Raw genomic sequence first — 19361 nt, 5'->3', positions numbered from 1 at the left:
AAAACTTAATGTTATACTTTGCAATTAAAAATTCTTTAAAACTGAGTTTTGTATGTGTGTGTGTGTGTGTGTGTGTGTGTGTGTGTGTGTGTGTGTGTGTGTGTGTGTGTGCGTATGTGTGTGTGTGAGAGATAATTAGATTATTATTTAAAAAGACTATTTACTATATAAGATACACCATTCTAAATTCTTACTTTTGACTTGAAATTTGAATAAAGCAAGTTTCTCCATAGACCAATTATCATATCATGAAAATCAAATGAGTTTACAAAATAGAGGATACAAAAGGATGCGATTGTGTCATTTGTGCGTATTTTTTTTTTTTTAATTAAACAGTAAAAACACCAAATAATTAAATTAATATAACATTTATATACAATTTTTTTTACTAGACAACCAATTACTTTTTAAAGATATTAAAATATATATAAAAACCATTTACCAATTTTTGTATAAGTACTAGTAAAAATAATAACAATTAACTCGAGACACGAACGATCCATTGTGTGTAATAAAAGATCGGAAAATCATCGTTTGTATTAAGAGTTAATTATAATTTCCAACCGTAAAATTTAAGAGCATACATATTCTTCGTACGCACAGTTAGTAGAAAACGTCTTCTCAACTTTGACGTAACGTTCTCTTCTCTTTTCATGTCAAGCTAAATCTTATTACCTCACGATAGATCGATCCAACTTTTCGGTAGCGCGGCAATACGTCTTCGTATCAAAATACTTCTGTTCACGGCGACCTCTTTTCCCATCGGCGGCCTCCTGACTCGATTTCTTTCGCACCTACCATCCCTCACCTTCCCGCGGACGTGTGCTCGAAGAAGAGCTTGGGGTTTGATGCATGGGGCTACTTCGCAACGTCGCCGGGAAAACTCGACTTTATCAAGCGGCCAAGCGAAGCGTCGAACCCGCGACCGATTGTCGGCATGGAAATTCGAATGCGATGAACTCACCAAGAAGCGATAGCCCCTGTCGATGTTACACGGGAGATGGAAAAGCTATTTGCTTTTGATCTCGCGTTAGAGCGAGTTGCTTTACGACGAGGCGCGGCAGAAAGATAGGTCGAGGAAAGAGTGCTTCAAGAAACTGGAAAAACGAGATCGTAATAACGTCGCGGTAGTTCAGAGAACGATAAAACTCCTTTTTCATTCACGGCATCCTCTTGCGTATCTAGCGAGAATCCAAGTTTACACTTTTTATATACGCAAGTGTAAATTATAATTGTTTGACTTCTTCTTTGGTGGTAAATTGTTTCACAGGAAATGATATTCACAAGTGACTATACGTTGAAGAGAAAAATAAATATTAGCGCGGTACAGGAAAAAAAAATGCGAAATTATTTTAACTTAAATGTCATAAACTTGCATTACATTCTTGCATATTGCATTTTGGTAAAGTACTTATACATTGATTGATAATAAATCTTTTAGTCTAATCTATTATAATATTTGTAATATAATAGTAATGTAATATAATTTCTTTTTATCTTTCATATCTTTTATAATACCTATATTATAATAATTTTATGTTTATCGTGTCTTTATTGTAAAAAAATTTCATGTAAGTAAACTTATTAATAATTGCTATAAATAATTTTAGGATTATTAAAGATGTATATTTACACGTGTAAGTGAAGTTAGAAATGAAAATAAAATTATTCTTCTTTATAGTAATTAAACAATTCGCAAAAATAACTTAGATAGCAAGCTGTTATTTTGACGTAAATAGTCATTTTAAATTATTGACGTCATGTAACCTATTTAAGATGTAATAATGACGTTATCTTTTTGACCAATTAATGACGTTATTTATTTATTTACATCTTTACAATGTCATACTTAATGACGTCAAAGAAATGGCTAATTGTTGGCGTACTAATATTATTAGTGATCAATTAATAACGTGATATATTTATTCCATTAATAACACAAAAATAATGATGTATTTTTTATGTTAATTTATGACGTTGTGTGAGTGATAAAAATATGAGAATTCACGTCATTTTTACGATGTTTGGATGTCAAAGAGCTTATTATAGTTCTTAAAATGAGGTAGAAATTACAAAAGTAATTGAATTTACTAGAATATTTATAACTTTAACATCTAGCAAATATGTTCATTTATATAATTTTTACTTTGTCTCTTTTTACTTTGACCGTATAGATTCATCATAAGAATAACTAATTAATGATGCTAATGGACGACACCTTGCTACCGTCAATAACACGAAAAAAAAGACGTATTTTTGACGTTATGGACTTATGACAAATTCACGTCGTTTTTACGATATTTGGACGTAATTTTAAACGTCATATTCATCATAAGAAATTAATTAATGACTAATTAACGTTAAATAACGACTTGCTACCTGGAAAGTTTACAATTGAAATTATAGATATATTTACGTAATAATTTGCTAATGAATTACACATTTATATATACAAATATAATTATATTATACAAATATAATTATATATACAAACATAAAAATGCAAGTATGATATATGTCATATTATTGTTTTGTTATATAATATTGGAAAAATTTATACACTTAAATAAAATTATAAAATGTATCATTATTATTATTTTTTGTATTTAATTGAAAAGTATATATTTACACAATTAGAGGTAAAAGTATTAATTTTTATAAAAAATAATTTTACTAAATATTTCTATACATTATGTATAATTTTTATACATATTGTTTATTAAATATGTATCAAATATGTAATTTTACATATTTTGTTGACACTGTCTCTCTATAATTTATAACTTTAAAATATTACATTTCATTTTTTGGCATCAATAACTAAAATTACAAAATCTCAATTTAGAACACGGATGTATCGATATAGAGATGTATTTAACGCGATAGGATGAAGTTTATGCGTGCCTCAAGGAAGATTCATGCGAAGCATAGCAACGAGTGTATTTTCGAAACAGCTTAAGAGCTAATAAGCACGCGAGACATAGGACACGAAAGTTCTTAATTGGAAAATCTTGTAATGCCTTCCACTGCATTTATACAGTCGATAATAGTAACCAAGTCTGTAGTATTCGTCGAAGGTTTCGTGTCTTACTAGAGAATTACAGTTTGTTAAGTAAAGTATATGTATGTCTGAATTTCTGAGTAATATTGTCTACTATTTACTTCATGTAGAAATTGAAAAAAAATTTTTTCTAAATATTTATTAGTAATTTTATTTATTGTTTTAGATAACCGAGAACATCAATGCGGCAAGATGTACACGTGAGTAATAAATTTAAATAAAAGCATACAATAAATAAAAAAAATCCTTATCTAAAAACCATGATGCTTTAAATAATTATTACTTTAGCATGAATTTTTTGGAAGTGACGTCAAGTAATTAACTGTCGATGTAATTTAAAAGCAAAATAAAGTACCGTGATAAATTTAATTACATAAACTATTACAAAAATTTTCTTTAACAAAAGCGGATAGTAGAATAATGTTATTATGCCATATTTTATAACTTTGGACTTTATTGAATAGATCGATTTTGTTGAAAAATATTTCCAAGCGACGCACGTAATCGAAATTAGAGTAATTGAAGCTACGTGAACGGAAAACAATGTTTCCGATATTTTTATTATGCAGAATTGGTAGCATCAGAATGGATTATTTTGAGTGAGCGTGCCAAATCGTATCTCTATTTGTTCCCTAGTATTCATGAAAATCGTTCATAAAAATTAGTTTCATTTACAAAACTATGAAACACCATTCTGATCTTTCAGAACAAGGTGAGTTTCACAAATGTAGTACATCGAAATACACCATTGTGATTAACGATTGTCTCTAGCGAGCATTAATTTTGATTTTACACGTCGAATTGCAATGCATATTCATTTTTCGATAATTTTCGCATCATTCTGTTTTATTGGTGTGAAAATGTGTCATATCGACCGCAGCCACACTTTTATGTCGGTAAAATTCTTTTTCGGCGAGATCGAATGATCCCTTCCATCGCTTCCGGTAAACAATTTTAATTCGTACATTTACGTTCGCAGATTTGCCGCGAAATTAAATATAGCGATTGAGTTATCGCGTATGAAGCAATGTCTCGCGCTCGTGTCGCTCGTACAAGCATATCGTCATTGCGCAGATAACTATCTGTCGTTAAAAGGTAACGACATCCTACTCTGTGTGAAGCGGTATCATGGTTTCGTATTATTATGCGGCCAGGGATAATAACCTGCGATATGACATACATAGTGCTCGCTATCATACGATACCCTCGTCATTCGTTGGCACGTAAGCAAGTGCACGCATTGGGATCAATAGAGAGATTATTTTTTTCTTACTATATGTACTAGGTTAAATGTAAAAGGCCATCTTCTATTATTTGGATTAGCCAAAAAATATATTATTAATTGAAAAATCAGTAATTGGAGAAAAATCATACATTTGACATACGTAAGAAATAATACGAATTAATATATTAAAAAATTACGACTTTAATTTAAACTTAATGAATTACTTAAAACTTAAAATAATTAATTATTTTTATCAATATTAAACAATGAATTTATATATATTCTTCTTTTCTTTGCGATGCTATAAAAAATAATAAGTCATTAAATCATGCCTGAGTTAACATTAGAAATATAAAAATCATTATTGACTATTTTTATGTTTTAAATTAAATTTTTTTGTGTAAAAGATAGAATTCTGAAAATTGTTTGACTTTTCAATAATTTGTTCTTCATGTTGATGAAATATTTAATCTTCCATCATTTTCTTCATTTTCATAGTAATTTATTCATTTAACTCTTTTAACGAATAAGAAACGTTGGTATTTTTACTGTTAAAGAAACGTTCCATAATTTGCAAACTGTAATTATATAATCATTCTTGCAAGTCCTGCAGATGAAATTTACGATTGCTTCTTCAAACGTCAAACTCGTCTTTAATCGAATGGCTTGAGTTGGATTATTATGCAATCGAGGACAATATCATCGTCTACCTCTCGACGGTTGCATACATAGTAGTTATTATCATAGAAGGATCACTATTGGCTAGGAGTATGCATCCTCGCGATGATATAGATATACGTTACGCCAGGACTAATGAATCGCTCGGGACTTTAGGGGTAACGAGCAGCCGGCCGATCTATCTTCCCGTTATTCGACGTCAAACACTATAATCTTCCCGGATTAATCGACTTTGGTCGTATTTATACACCTGCGGGGGTGCGCGATGAGAATTTACGCGTCTGCCACGGTAAATCCTTCAATATTGGCCTACTTGAGCGATCGCCGCGAGCAGATCGAGTTCTTGATAGCTGCGATAGCCGTCGATATCGTATACATACTTGGTTCCCTTTTACTTGATATTCCCCTCGCGAAGATGCTGCAAAAAGCGGCTTAGGCAAAAGTTTACGGCTTTACTAAGAAGTATCGAACCATGGAAAATAATGTATATCCAAAAATCATGTCACAAATTTAATGTAAACTCTGGGTGTCTCAGGAGGACAAGAAATATTTTATCACAGTCGAAAAGAAAAAGAACATTGTGCTTCAGCAAGTTGAGAGAAACAAAGTCCTATTTTATTATTTTTTTTATTATTAAATTCTTAAATTTATTTGTTACGCGTAAATTACATATTTGAAAAATATCTGAAGCAAAATGAATCAAAAGATTCTTCTCCTTTTATTTTTTTTAGAAAAAGAAAGACAAATTGTTTTCCAAGCTTGTGAACACGAACTTAAATGTTAAGATATGAAAAATCTAATTCTCTTAATAATTACTGCATCATTAATATTTAGCGTCTTATATGATTAAATAACGTCTTTCAAAATACAATATATTCGATATTTTTCTTCTGTTAAATTTTATTTTATCACTTTTCCATCTGTTTTTACTTTTTACCTACATTCGTATCGAGATTAGAAAGTATTAAGATGTTATCGTGCTAACAGCGAGAAATTACATTTAGCTAGATTGTTTGGGATTGTCGGGAAATTGATTTCGCCGGGAAACAATTCCGAGTGCTTTGACTGGATCATTCTGTATGGTGAGACTTTGTTTTATCGACACCATCGATCACCGTGCATGCATCAGGCAACCCTTTCAGACTTACTGCTCTTGTTACGCGTTTTACTGCAGCTAACCTGGCGTAACCGCCTCAAGAAAATTGCCACGCAAAGACACTAGTTGGGCTCGAAGGTACGTTCAGCGGCTACGGTGACGATCGTAGGTAGTAGTGGTGCAAGTCAGAGGCTCTTCCTACGAGACTCTTCCTACGGAGACTTGTATATGGGTGTACAAGATTATTCCGCGTTCTCTTTCTCCTCCGCCCTGTTCCAAGTAATACACTCCGATGTTAGACACTCCTCCTGATGCATAAAACCGCATATCAACTGCCGCAATAAGAAAGCGCTGCAACCAGATTTAATATGACGTGTACCCTGTTATTGCCAGTGCAGCCTCGCGTTTTCTTCTTCAACCCTCTGCCGTACCCCGTCTTCTACCTTTTTCTCTACGACCTCTTTCGCTATCCTACTCTGCTTTCGATCCGTCGTCTTTTCACTCCTAGCCGCACGTGCGGATGCACGCGCGTGTCGTGTAGGTGCTGGCGGTGCCGTGAATTTTACAACGTTCGCCAAATCCATTCTACGCCGTTCACGCTTTCTTCGCGTGGCGTCGCGATATCGCGTTTGAATACATTAAATTTCAATATCGTTTTCCTTGTAGACCCGGGGATTTTAATAATGGCGTGTTTCCTACGATTACTTCGCGTGTAGTAACAATTGGTACATGCACCATAGTCGACAACATAATCCACGGTATTTATTAAAGAAGGTTTAAGTCGGATTTTGGGACACACGTGTAAAATGCGCTAAGCATCACGTAAAGCAGTGATACGCAACCTACCATAGATCGTAACTTGCTTTTGCTGGCTCATAGAAGATATAAAATCATGTTTTTTTATTTTATGCAAACGAAACCTTATACGATCCGAAAAATTTTACCTATTACTAAAATAACTCTAAAAATAACTCTTTAAAAAATTGTGCTTCACTGATAAAAAATATGTAATAGTCACATTTTTTAAAGGCTATAGTACACAAAAAAGTTTAGATAGTAAAATGTAAGCTGTAAGGAAATTAGCATGTTGAATTTGGTACTACTTATATTATAACCACGTTTGCTAGCTTTTAATCAGTGTTTCGTTAAAGTCCGAAGGTCCACGAACTGGAGGTTTGACTATTTTGGCGAAAATCGATTGCTTACTTAGACAACCTCTCCATAAAAAAAAGATATCATCAGATTTTTTACCCTTCTACCGAAGATTTTTTTATGATTATATTAACGCAAAAAATTATATGCTTGATTTAGAATTGTTTTGATAACGTTTCAGAGTTAATGAAAGCTTTAGCATAATAGATTTGCAGATTTCAGTACCTTTGCAATGGACTCGAAATAATATCCGTCCATTTGCGTATCATATTCCTCGTGAATTTACAGAATATTAATGACGTCGTGCTTCCGGCGATTACTAGCGTACGCAACGTGACGTATATAATTCGAAAGCGCTTTCAGATATATTTCAATATTAATGGCCGATACTGCAAGTTTGCTTGCAATACCGCTCCTAAAAATGAATGATTTCGCGGTTGTGCGAGTTCGATATCAAAACATATCAATCGCCTCCGATTTATTTCATTGTGGAGGAATGCGCGTACAGGATTCGACGTGGAATGTCAATGAAGTCGTATATCATTGCCAATCTACGCTAATAACAATCTATCGCGCGCTACCGATCGACTCGTTCCGCTAAGCCGCTGTAAATTAGGCTATTAAATTCGTATTGGCTAGCCGACCGCTCATCCCGACGTTGCTGTTGCTAGTAAATCGCCGAATAGTCAAACGAAAAGATCAATGCATTCTACATAATCGCACTGTGGAAATTCGCCGCATTATAGTCGTCCGCTCCGAGTATTTAACATATTTTGATTGTTTGCACACACGAGATATCTCGTGGCGAGCATAAAAATAAGCTCTTAAAATAGAAAATGCGCATTATATTATGAAGCTGTCGCACACATGCATAATCACAATTCTACTACTTTTTTGCGGATAATTTGATAAAGCTTGTTAACATATTTTTTAATAATGAATCAATAGAATATTATGGTTGATTATCAATAGTATTTTAACAATCGCTTCTTTCTTTAGATCATCTGGAATAGAAGGCAACGTATTTTGACTCAATGAATAATATTTCATGCAAATTCTTTCAGCTTTATTATTTTAAATGTTATCGAAAAGCGATAGAATTTTCTTATTCTATTTATAAACTTTTATAGTTGATAATGTATTAAATATTTAATTATATGGGCAATAAATCCTGAATTAAATTTTTATTTAAACAAGAGCTTTTAACTTAATTAAAAAATGTAAATAGATTTATTTGAACAAAAATTCAAAGATAATGAAAAAGATCTGCAGTCAAGCAACTTGTTTTTGCTAATATGTTATATAATTTTCTTTAATTTAGTATCAATAAATCAGTAACATTGATACTAAGTTAGGATAAATTATATATTAACACAAAATAGTTTATTAACAAATCTACTTGGCTCACATCTTCTTTTTTCATTATCTTTAAAGATTGTTTTAATAATATATCTGATTAAAATAATTCTCTTCTTTTAATTTTAATTCTTTTCTGAAACTGTAACTTCAATTGCTGTAATATCTCTATCGTTACAATATTAACTAGTTTTGAAGCATCCAAAGGTATAAAACCAGCAGAAAACAGATTAACGATCGACCGCTCCGAAAACGATAACCATGTATCAAGAAACCGATGCAATTCGCGATATAAGATTGCTTTTTGTCACAGAACGTGGACATTTTCCAACATTGGCTCGTATTCTTACAATATTAATCTGCACTATCTACAGTTTTTCATGAGAAATATATGTATACATTAACTCTAATCATTTGCGATCGACGATGAGCTGGCCTTTTATTGTAATTATTTTATTGCGAATATGATGATTGCTTAATTAATCAGATATGACTGATTACAATTTTCCGTCATAAGCAATTGTTGCTCGTTAAATTGCCAAAGGCTATGTGATATCCCATAATGATACGATATGCAATTTTTATAAATGTACAGAACTGAGAGAATAGTCATTTAAAAAGGCGACTTGAAGAGATTCGCAGTAAAGCTAGCCTGACATTTTAAAAAGAATGGAAAGAAGGAAGGTAACTTTAATAATAGAACGATAATGATAAGAGAGTATAAGATAATGAGTAAGGCCAATAAGATTTGATGCATTTGCATTGAATTTAACGTGTGCACTTGCAAAAGCTGACTGAATACCTCTGAAATGAGAAGCCTGTTTATTCCTTGTGCCTTCCCTGGCTGGAAATAGCGTTTCAGATCAACTCAGAAGCAATCCAACTTGGGAGGAATACCACGCAGCTTCCTGCACGGCATGACGAACTTCCGACGCGTCTTATATATATATATGTATTGTGCCGTTTCCGGCGCTATTCCGCGTTTCCGAACAGCGTACCATTCACAATCCAAGGCACGACGATTTATGCGATACCGATAAACAATTCGTCCCTGCTGAAGCAATCGATACGAACTACTTAGGGGTGTAGCGCGAGAAACATAAATTAGCAAACTTTCTCTCTTCTTCGTATAATAAAGATAACGTATAATAAATAATATAAATAAGCGAAGAAGTCCATATTTGTTCAGCAGATCTTGGTATTTAATAATACAGCTGAACTGAGATGTATAGTTGATTAAGTTATACAACGTTAATATTAGTTTTAAAGTTTTCTTCTATTCTTTAAAATCAGAGTGAATATTCCCCAAAAATTTTCCGAAGAAAGGATTTACGCAAAAATATTATTAGACTTCAAAGTTCACTTTGACCAAATATGATCTTCTTTGCGAAAATGTTGACGAAAATTTACTCTCATTTTAAAGAACAGAAAAACTATGAAACTGGTATTAACCATAACTCAATCAATTATATATTTCAGTTCAGCTTTAATAAAATTATGGACAATACATATATCCAAACGTCGTTATTTACAGTAAGTGGAAATCAATCGAGAAATATTAATACAAATAAGTAGAAAAGGCTATATTTGATCAAAATGAATCTATTCACGTCAAAATATTATTAAAGACCAAAATTTGTTTTGACCGAATATTATCGTCTTTGTTTATTTGTACTGATTATTTCTCGGTAGATTTTCACTTACTATAAATAATAAAGCTTGTATATATGTATTGTCAATAATTCTACAAAAACTGAACTAATAATATACATGATTTTAAATTACATTAATTTTAGTTTTAAAGCTTTTTGTTCTTTAAAATCGAAATTTTCTTCAAAAATTTTTATACAAAAAATGAAAAGAAAGCTTTAGAAAGCTTTTAAATATTGTGGCATAAATGAGTACATGTAACAATTTATATTGCGTATCGTACATGTCGAGATATCGTCATCAGAAACGCGACGCGTACTAATAATGTTAATAAGGGAAATGTTAATTAATCCATGTCGCGTTCGTTCTTTTCGAGCTGTTAAGCCGGTTCGTCGTGTAAACATAATAATTTATGATTGTAGATTAAAATTGTCGCAAGAAATGTCAAGGTTTTTTTTTTATATGTGAGAGTCGTTCAAAAAATCTCAAGCGAAACCGTAGGAGGTAATCGAAGTCATGAGTTCGTTTGCTAGTATTCGCAAGGTGTTATTGCGAGGTGAAATAACTTTGCTCGCCAATCGCGCCGTGATACGCTAATTAGGTGCACGAGTAACAATCGCTTATCGTACGTACACTGTGTGGCAGACTCTGTCTTATAGCGCGTTGAAAAATGCTATTATCCGGACCATGCCGTGGCGGCAGCAGCTCGATCATATTCGCGGTTAAAAAAAGCATTGACAAATAGCCTAGGGAGCAGTTTCCGTGTTCCTACTTTATCGGGGCTGTACGACACGCGATTCATGCGTGCTCGTCGTCGCGCCACGCAAACGTCGAGATACGCCGGCGTAAAGAGTTTAATTGAGTAATAAAACATATATACGTTATTATATATGTCACACTACGACACCGAGAAACGACGATATCTAATGAATTTACGCGGTTTCAACTCCCTCCGCACAGAGAATATTTATTTTCTGCTGCGAGCTCTGTTTATTAGCTAAATTGACCTTTTATTTAACGAGGCTTGAAACTTACAAAAAAGATAAATGAGAAAGATATAGTATGCTCTGACAAATTCATAATTTTTTCAATTTTTAAAACAAAAAACAAATTTAAAAAATGGATTATTTTGCTATCACATATTTGTAAATAAATTATAGACAAGTAATTATAATACAATTCTCCTTAACGATTAAACTATAAATAAATAATGATTAATAAATAAATAACGATTAAACTATAAACTGTGAAAAATAAATAAACTTTAAAAAAAAACTTAGTTTATTAAATAATTTTCTTTATCCATAGATTATTTTGATAAATCGTAAATATATGGACAAATTATAAACAAATAATTACAAAAAACATTCTTTGACGTTTAAATTATAAATAAATAAAAACTTTACTTACTAAATAATTTCCTCTTTTTAAAATATTGTATATAAATTGTTCAAAGTAGCTTAAGTAATTTAAATTAATGTAGTAAGATTATTAAATACAATAACAAAATTATCTGATAATAAAAAAATAAAAGTATTTGTAGCTAAAAAGTGATTGTAAAAGTAATTCGTGTGGTACAATACTTACGAAAAATTCTGCAAGTTTAATCAACTTCGCTTATCGCAAATGTCGAAAATTACGATTTCAGAAAATCTCTTGAGAGGCTTGTGCCAACTTAAGCAGAGCGTGTATTGTAAGAATACGAGAGGTACGTAAAAATGGGCTTTTCTATGAAATTCACCTATGGAATTAAATTATTTTTTATATGCCTAAAATGTTTAGAATAAAACTAAATAATTGAAAGAAGCGCGTCTAAACATCGCACTTTACATCTTCTATTATTTTTTTTTTATTCGATAAAACAATTTCAAAGATAACGTATTTCTGAATTGTATAAAAATAAAGATGCTTTTTGGAGAACTCTAATGATACATTTGCGTATATAAAATATAAAATATCTTTGACTTAAAATAACTTCCAAATCTATTATATAAAATTAAAATAAAAACGTGAAAATTTTCTTTTATTAGTAATAGATTATTAATTATTATTGGTTCAAAAATAGTATTAATGGATTTAAATTTATATAATACTTCTTTTACTTTTAATATTAGTACCTTTATCATATGATATATTTAATTGTATATACGTTATTTTTTTATGTCATTCTGCCACGATATTACGTGGGCGGTATTATAACGCGTTAAACAGATATCCTGATAAACAGCTATTAGAAAAAATTAGCATTACGTTCTTTTGCAAGTATTATACCGTTACGAATATATATAGATTATAAATTAAATAAGTTGTATTGCATTATAAATGAAATGAAATGAAATTATTTTATTAGAAAGATAAATGATGATCAATTATTTCTTAAATATTAAGAAATTTGAATTTTATCAATTAAGCTAATATTAATATAATATTAATATAATCGATATTGTAAGAGTATAAATACATAATTCGGAGTCGCATTTTTACACTAAAAATCAGGAAATCTGACTCTCTCTTTATTATCTGACTGATAATATCGAGATCATTATATCGAGATAATACAAGAATTGTCACGTCCATGTCATTGTATCGTATAACAAGTCAGAGATTTTTCTCTATTTCTCTCGCTGTTTCTCTCGTGTTCCCTAATGCACGTTGTACATCTTCCTTTATCATCTCGGCAGCAGCGGATATAAATGTGCGGTCCGGTAGCACCACGGTATAAGGGTGAAACCGACCCTAAAGACGGTACGCACATTCTCACAGAGGATGATACAGACGCACTCGGGATCGCCCGATGAAATACTCCCCGGGCAAATGGAAACAAAAGCCGCCACACGCCGGTTGTGTTTCTCCCCCGTGCCGATACATCGGGGAGAGCGCACAGTAGTATATTTTCACCGGTGGTTGCATCCGCTGGATCGTCCCCGCACCCTCCCGTCGTCACCGTCGTCGTTGCGCGCACGTGTGCGAGTAACATACATACATCCATATATATACCGCGGAACGTGGTAGCAGACGTGATAATTTAGAGCGGGAAGCGAAGGTGTCTAGATAGATGCGCTGTAGAAATCGACAGGTATGATAAATGCTCAACAGGCGCCATCACCGTCGTTATACTGCCTGGCAGAGATTATTGCGCGCATCGCATCCCTGTCGAACCGTGCCGCACTGGCGGCTGGCGACCGTCGAAAGTTGGCTGGGTAGGCACTAGGCAGGCAGGTTAACAATGTAACATCTGTGCTTCACTCTCGCACGAGTGAATGGCAAACAAATTTCCCTCGTGGCCGCTCGCTCGAATGCATTATCGAACTGATCATCTGTACACCCCTCCCCTCCCTCCCCTTCCCTTTTTTCGCTCGCTGACTTTCTTCGTGGCCTAATGATTGATATTGCAAGACACACAATATGTCGAAGTCAGGATTGACATCTGTTTCTATACATAACGCGATGTTACTTTTGATTATGTTTAACCCTTCGAAACTAACGATGAGTGTTGGACTGTCTCAATTATATTCCTTCGCAGCTGACGGAATTTATTATTAGACTCATTTATATTCTTTATGTTATATCCGTAAATTTGAATTATTATTATTATTATTATTATTATTATTATTATTATGAACCTTACTATTATAGAACAGAAAAATTATTACAGTGATGTTAAAACAACATTATATTTTGAGTAAAAAAAATGAACGATAATGAAACAATAAATTATAACAAAATATTTAAGTCTTATTTAAAGCAAAGCTGTAGGATTTAAAAAATTAACCTCTTCTCCACCTTTTAAAAGTTTAGATAAACATAATTATACATATTGACATATACAAATATTTTACGACACAGATTTTTTTTTTATACGAATTACTTATGTCATTTCCTGAAATTAGTTCTTTTTAATCAATATAAATTAAATGGATCTCACAGTTGAAACTGAACTGTGTTACAGATTTTGAAGAAATCGTTAGAGTTCTGAAGGATTAAGCATACTGAAAGAAACAAATATCAGGATTCCTCACTTTCTAAGATTTATGATAAAAGAAATACTCCTCATGTTATGGATATTATTTCTGCGGGTTTCACTTCATTGAGATTTTTTCGATTTATTGTGTTTTATGTTTGGTCGAATGTCTCGCTGTGCTCGAACATTCTGCATTTGATCTTCTTCATTTTGCTTAGTATTGTGCATTAAATCACATTTATTAATCATGCCCATTCGACGTACGAACGTATATCATCGTGTGTTTCATTGGACGACCTAGAATAGTTGGTTTCGAAAACGAGAAAGAATTGATAAACCCAACGGAGTACCTCGGGTACATTTACATCGAAATAGGAAAGGTTTACTCTTGCTTATCGTTTTCTTTTTTTCATCTTTTATCTTTCTCTTCTATTATTTCCATAAATAACAGTTATAAATTTGCTACTTCCTACCGGTTCTTTTTATGTTTTATTTATATGACACAATAACTTCGAGGACTCATTTCGATTCATGTCATTCAATTTATGTCAACGGGAATTCCTTGTGTATTTTCATCGACATAACCGAAAGAATGGTTTCATATGAGCTGTCGTACGGCTGCTGTAATCATCTGCATTTTCAGAATCGCTATTGAATGCCGATAGAAATCGTGTTCATGTTCTGCACCTCTCTTCATTTTCTTCCCGAATGTCCCATCTTCTCTTCATCCTTTTTACCATTTTTTTTTTGTCAATGCCCGATGCCTCTATCGAAATCCTTTTAGAGAGCTTGCTCGTTCGAGTGATTCGAGGTTTTAAAACGGCGTTTCATCACCCAACACTCGAGAAATCCTGAAGAGGACGATGCCGTTGAGTAGAATGGAACGACGAGGGGGATGACGAAAATGACGAAAGCGCGGAGAAAACTTCTCGTGCCGAGAACTGCCGAATAGCTCAACGCGAATCGTCCGGTGAGTTTTGATGGATTATCCGTCGAGGAGGAAGCCAGTCAATCAGCGAAAATTTATCATGACTGCATTCGCCATTGACGCCTACAGTTACCTAGACAAACGTTTAGACATTGACATAACGTCAACACATGCTTGACCCATACAATAATCTCTTTGACCATTTCGAATCCTCTATCCATATCGCTTATTAATTTTCAGTTAATTTTCATAAAAGTAATTTTACTAAAAGAAATATATTTCCATGATTTGTTTACAAATTGTGTCAGTATTATCTTTTTCGTATATTTATCTTCTCAACTGATATTTGTGTTACCTTCTAAACCGTTTGGGACGCGTGATAAAATGTGAATGTTGAATTTAACAGAAATTTTCCAATAATTTTGTTTGGACCATTAAAATAGTTACATCTGTAATTACTTTAATTCAAACAATATTATTTCCAAATCTGTATTTATAGTTAAATTTTTAGATAAAACTTCAATAAAACTGTTTTTTCCCGCGTATATGCAAAAATAGAAGGAAAAACACTTTGAAATAAAGAGATATAAGAAAACTCGTTTAAAGACTGCAATATAGGAATTTCCTTGCTATACTTTTCCAAGGTGTTAAGATTTCTCTACGTTTTCCTCGCGATTGGATCGATTCTTTCGAATTTTTCTTGTAGCGACGGGAAGGGGTAGCATCAACCTTTTAGAAATTACGGATTCCTCGAAACCTCAGTAGAATTGTGCGATGATTAGCGCGTGCGGGGGTGCCAAATAAGGGGCGGACGCGTTAGCCTCCGCTAAATCATCCACGATGATGCATCGTCGCAATGGCAGGCACCCTACAATATCCATCAAGAGCCGTCCGCTCCTACGTCGACGGGAGTCGACAGAGCGGTGCCGGGCAGAAGCAAGGCCCATAACGCCGGAAGGAAATCATCAGTACACCCGACTCGCCACCACCGTGCGGCGCAATGGACAATGAATTATTACTGGTTTCTGGCCCGGCGATAGCACCGCACGGTAGGCAGGCAGGCAGGCAGGCAGGCAGGCAGGCAGGCAGGCAGAAGCGACCATAATGCCGTCCGGCATTGAGACGTCTCCTCCGTACGGCCGGCGTTTAGGTATGAAATAACCAAGATCGCGCCGCGCGCTTTGTTTCCGCGGCCGTTTGCGTGTCGCGGAACTCTCTCCCGACGTACTTCCGGCGCCGTAACGGAATCTCATTGTAACGGTAATGCCGGGCTCTCTATCGGGAAACAGCGCACCTCGGGAAACGAAGAGAGGATTCTCCTTCTCCCCCTTCTCTCCTCTACCACCCCCGTTCAGTTTAATTCGAGGGAGAAACACGCGGTTTTATCCCTCCATTAGTAGGAGCTGTGCGGGTGGAGCTATTACGGGATGTATTATTTGAGGCAGTAACTGTAGACTTCGCTGGCGTTTCCAACACGGATTGCGTTTGCTTGTCGACAATTTCTTGAAATCGACTCGACTCAACTGGATGGGTATAACTAGGAATAAACTGGTTATAAACTTTATTATTGACATTAATGTACATTGGGAGAAAAGTTTTTGGTATTTGAAACTATATAATTGCAGGGTAAAATAATTATGATTAGGAGCTTCATTTTTACATGAAAGAATGGTTTTGTTGAAATATCTAAAAATTTAATTTTATAAGATATAGATCTGAAAATAATTTTGATGGACCATCAAAATAATTACGTAGGAATCAGACATAAAGATCAGTAATGCTACAAAAAGTTTTGACATGTCAGAAATCAGTTTGTGCGTTCTACATAGTTATTTTGATGGTCCAACAAAATTATTTTTAGATCTATATTTAGCTAAATTATTAGAAACTTCAGCAAAACCTTTTTCGGAATTTTACAGTCGTTTTTGGGAACAACCATATATTCTTAGAATTCTCTTTATGGAATTGTAAATATAATTATTATTACTTTATATATATATATATATATATATATATATATGTGTATGTATATAAAATACATAATACTATAATACTATAATGTAAATAAATGATAATATATAAAAATGGAAGTTTTATAGTAATAAAAATTCCTAACCATAATTATTTTATCATACAATTATAGTCATAAAAACCAAAAACTTTTCTTTCCAAAATTTTTATTTATTTTAATTAAATTTCAAGGTATCGATATACCATTTGCAAGATCATCCTTAATTATTAACGCACTAAAAAGAGTATCTATCGATTTCGATGAAATGTATTTGTATGATGGAATCTTGATCAACTTCCAGACAATAATATCGTTTTTTAATGACATGTTACAAAATTGAAACAAATTTTTTATTTGGAGATTTAGTGACACTAGTGCAAGTGTTGATGATATTCTAGTCACTGGGGACATAGTTTCATGTTACTTGCGGATAAACGTATTCGACTAGATCAATATTCGGTTGCAATCATGCATCGTGGTATACGCACGGCGAAGGGTATTATTAATCTCCGAAAAGCACCTTCCGCAAGGTTATGTTGGATGCATATTATTTAGTATTTACGGACAACCACATTCCATAAACACGTTTCGATTTCCCATAATGGTGTTATACCCTTTGCCGCTTAGCCCGTCCATCGGTTTCATCCGATGAAATTGCACACGCAATGAGATTGTTATATGCGTATATGCATACATATACATACACTGACCAATTATACACAGTAACGCTAAAGATCAATATTCGTTATGTTTGATCAAATAACGAATAAATTCGTATATTTCAAAAACTGTAAAATAATGACATTTTGAGGAACAGATTCTCCAAGTTACAGATCAAAGAAAGACATTTCTATTTGTTTATTGAATTAAATTTCTTAATCTTTATATTTATTTATTAAATTTATAAAGAAAATCAAACCTAACATAAAACATTTTGAAAAATATTCAAAAAATATTCGAAAAGAACGATCTTGCTGAAGTATCTAAAAATTTAAGTAGCTATAGATTTTAAAATAATTTTACACTTATACATATTAAAATAATGTTTTTACATATTTTACTTTACTTTATATATTAAAATAACCGTTATAATAATAAGGACGCTCCAACTGATTGCCAGAATATAAAAATTTTATTATTATTCATTATGCTTAAGTTTCCTAATTGTTTTATGGTCCAGCAAAATTATTTTCAGATTTGTGTCTGTCTAAATTTTTAGATACTTTTAACAAAATCTTTTCATTCGTATTCATACAGTAAATTTCATTCGTATTCATGCAGTAAATTTTGAAATTTTATTATTTTCTATTTCAATGTAAAAAAATTACAAGAAATATATACATCTCTATATAAATAATGAATGTGTGTGTGTGTGTGTGTGTGTGTGTGGGAGGGGAGGGGGAGAACAAATAATATTTACTTTATTTTTTTCTATATAATAGTTTTTAATGAATTTAAATACATGTAATGTGTGTATAATGTTTTGTACGATTAGGTTAGCACTTAGGTTAGCACTTAAAATTGAGAAGCTAATAAAAGGAGGAATGAAATCATCACTAAATCATCGCTGAAAGTACCGCGACAGCTATCCTGTAATACGTAGTCGACGATCGAGTATCAAAATCCGAATAGCGTGGTTCCGACCAACTGAAGCGTCGATTAACCTGATCAATGTATTACGTGCGCCAGCTTCGTCAGGTCGCGTTGCCAGGCACGCTATACCTGTCGGAATTCGATTAACGTTTCGGAGCGGCCGCGCTAATGGTTAACGCGTTGCCCCGACGAACGCGCGCCGGAAACGCGCAACGGCCCGTTAACGCGTTGCAACAGTGATGTAACGGCGATGCGCGCTAGTGTGTCGCGTTCCAATGAAAAATTGTCAGTAGCGTGAAACGAAACGCCAAACGGCGTTTATCGTATCGCGCGTACAGGTCGTTCGATCGAATCGCGCTACACATGCGATTACCGTATGAAGCGTGGTTCATTAGAAGCGCAGCACAGCGTCTCGTTCTGCGGAACGTACCGTTACGACTACATCGAGCGTTTGAAATCGAGTTTCACTGACATTTCATTACATGGAATTCATCGTTCGATGTGCGATAGACGCTGAATCCAATCATATATTGCAACACGGTATAAATCTCGTTCTGTCGATATTCGTTGATGAAATTTTGTTACACAAAGAGAAGCACACTGCATAGAATCATCAATTAGAAATAATTAGGTAAATGCGAAATTTGCGA

At 33.4% G+C, this 19361-nt stretch overlaps 1 protein-coding gene across 1 annotated transcript in view; it reads left to right on the top strand.

The window, feature by feature from the left end:
• LOC147910866 (uncharacterized) overlaps positions 1-19361 on the top strand; it is a 173060-nt gene that overhangs the window by 71940 nt on the left and 81759 nt on the right. The window contains exon 3 of the transcript XR_015544880.1: positions 3228-3261. The gene's annotated coding sequence lies outside the window, so the exon portion shown is untranslated. The remainder of the gene's footprint in view (positions 1-3227; positions 3262-19361) is intronic.

The sequence above is a fragment of the Acromyrmex echinatior genome, chromosome 1 (assembly GCF_024713525.1).
Source record: "Acromyrmex echinatior isolate Ae372 chromosome 1, ASM2471352v2, whole genome shotgun sequence".
NCBI classification, from domain to species: domain Eukaryota; kingdom Metazoa; phylum Arthropoda; class Insecta; order Hymenoptera; family Formicidae; genus Acromyrmex; species Acromyrmex echinatior.
Note: the sequence above shows the minus strand (reverse complement) of the source record. Positions and strands in the feature narration are given on the sequence as shown.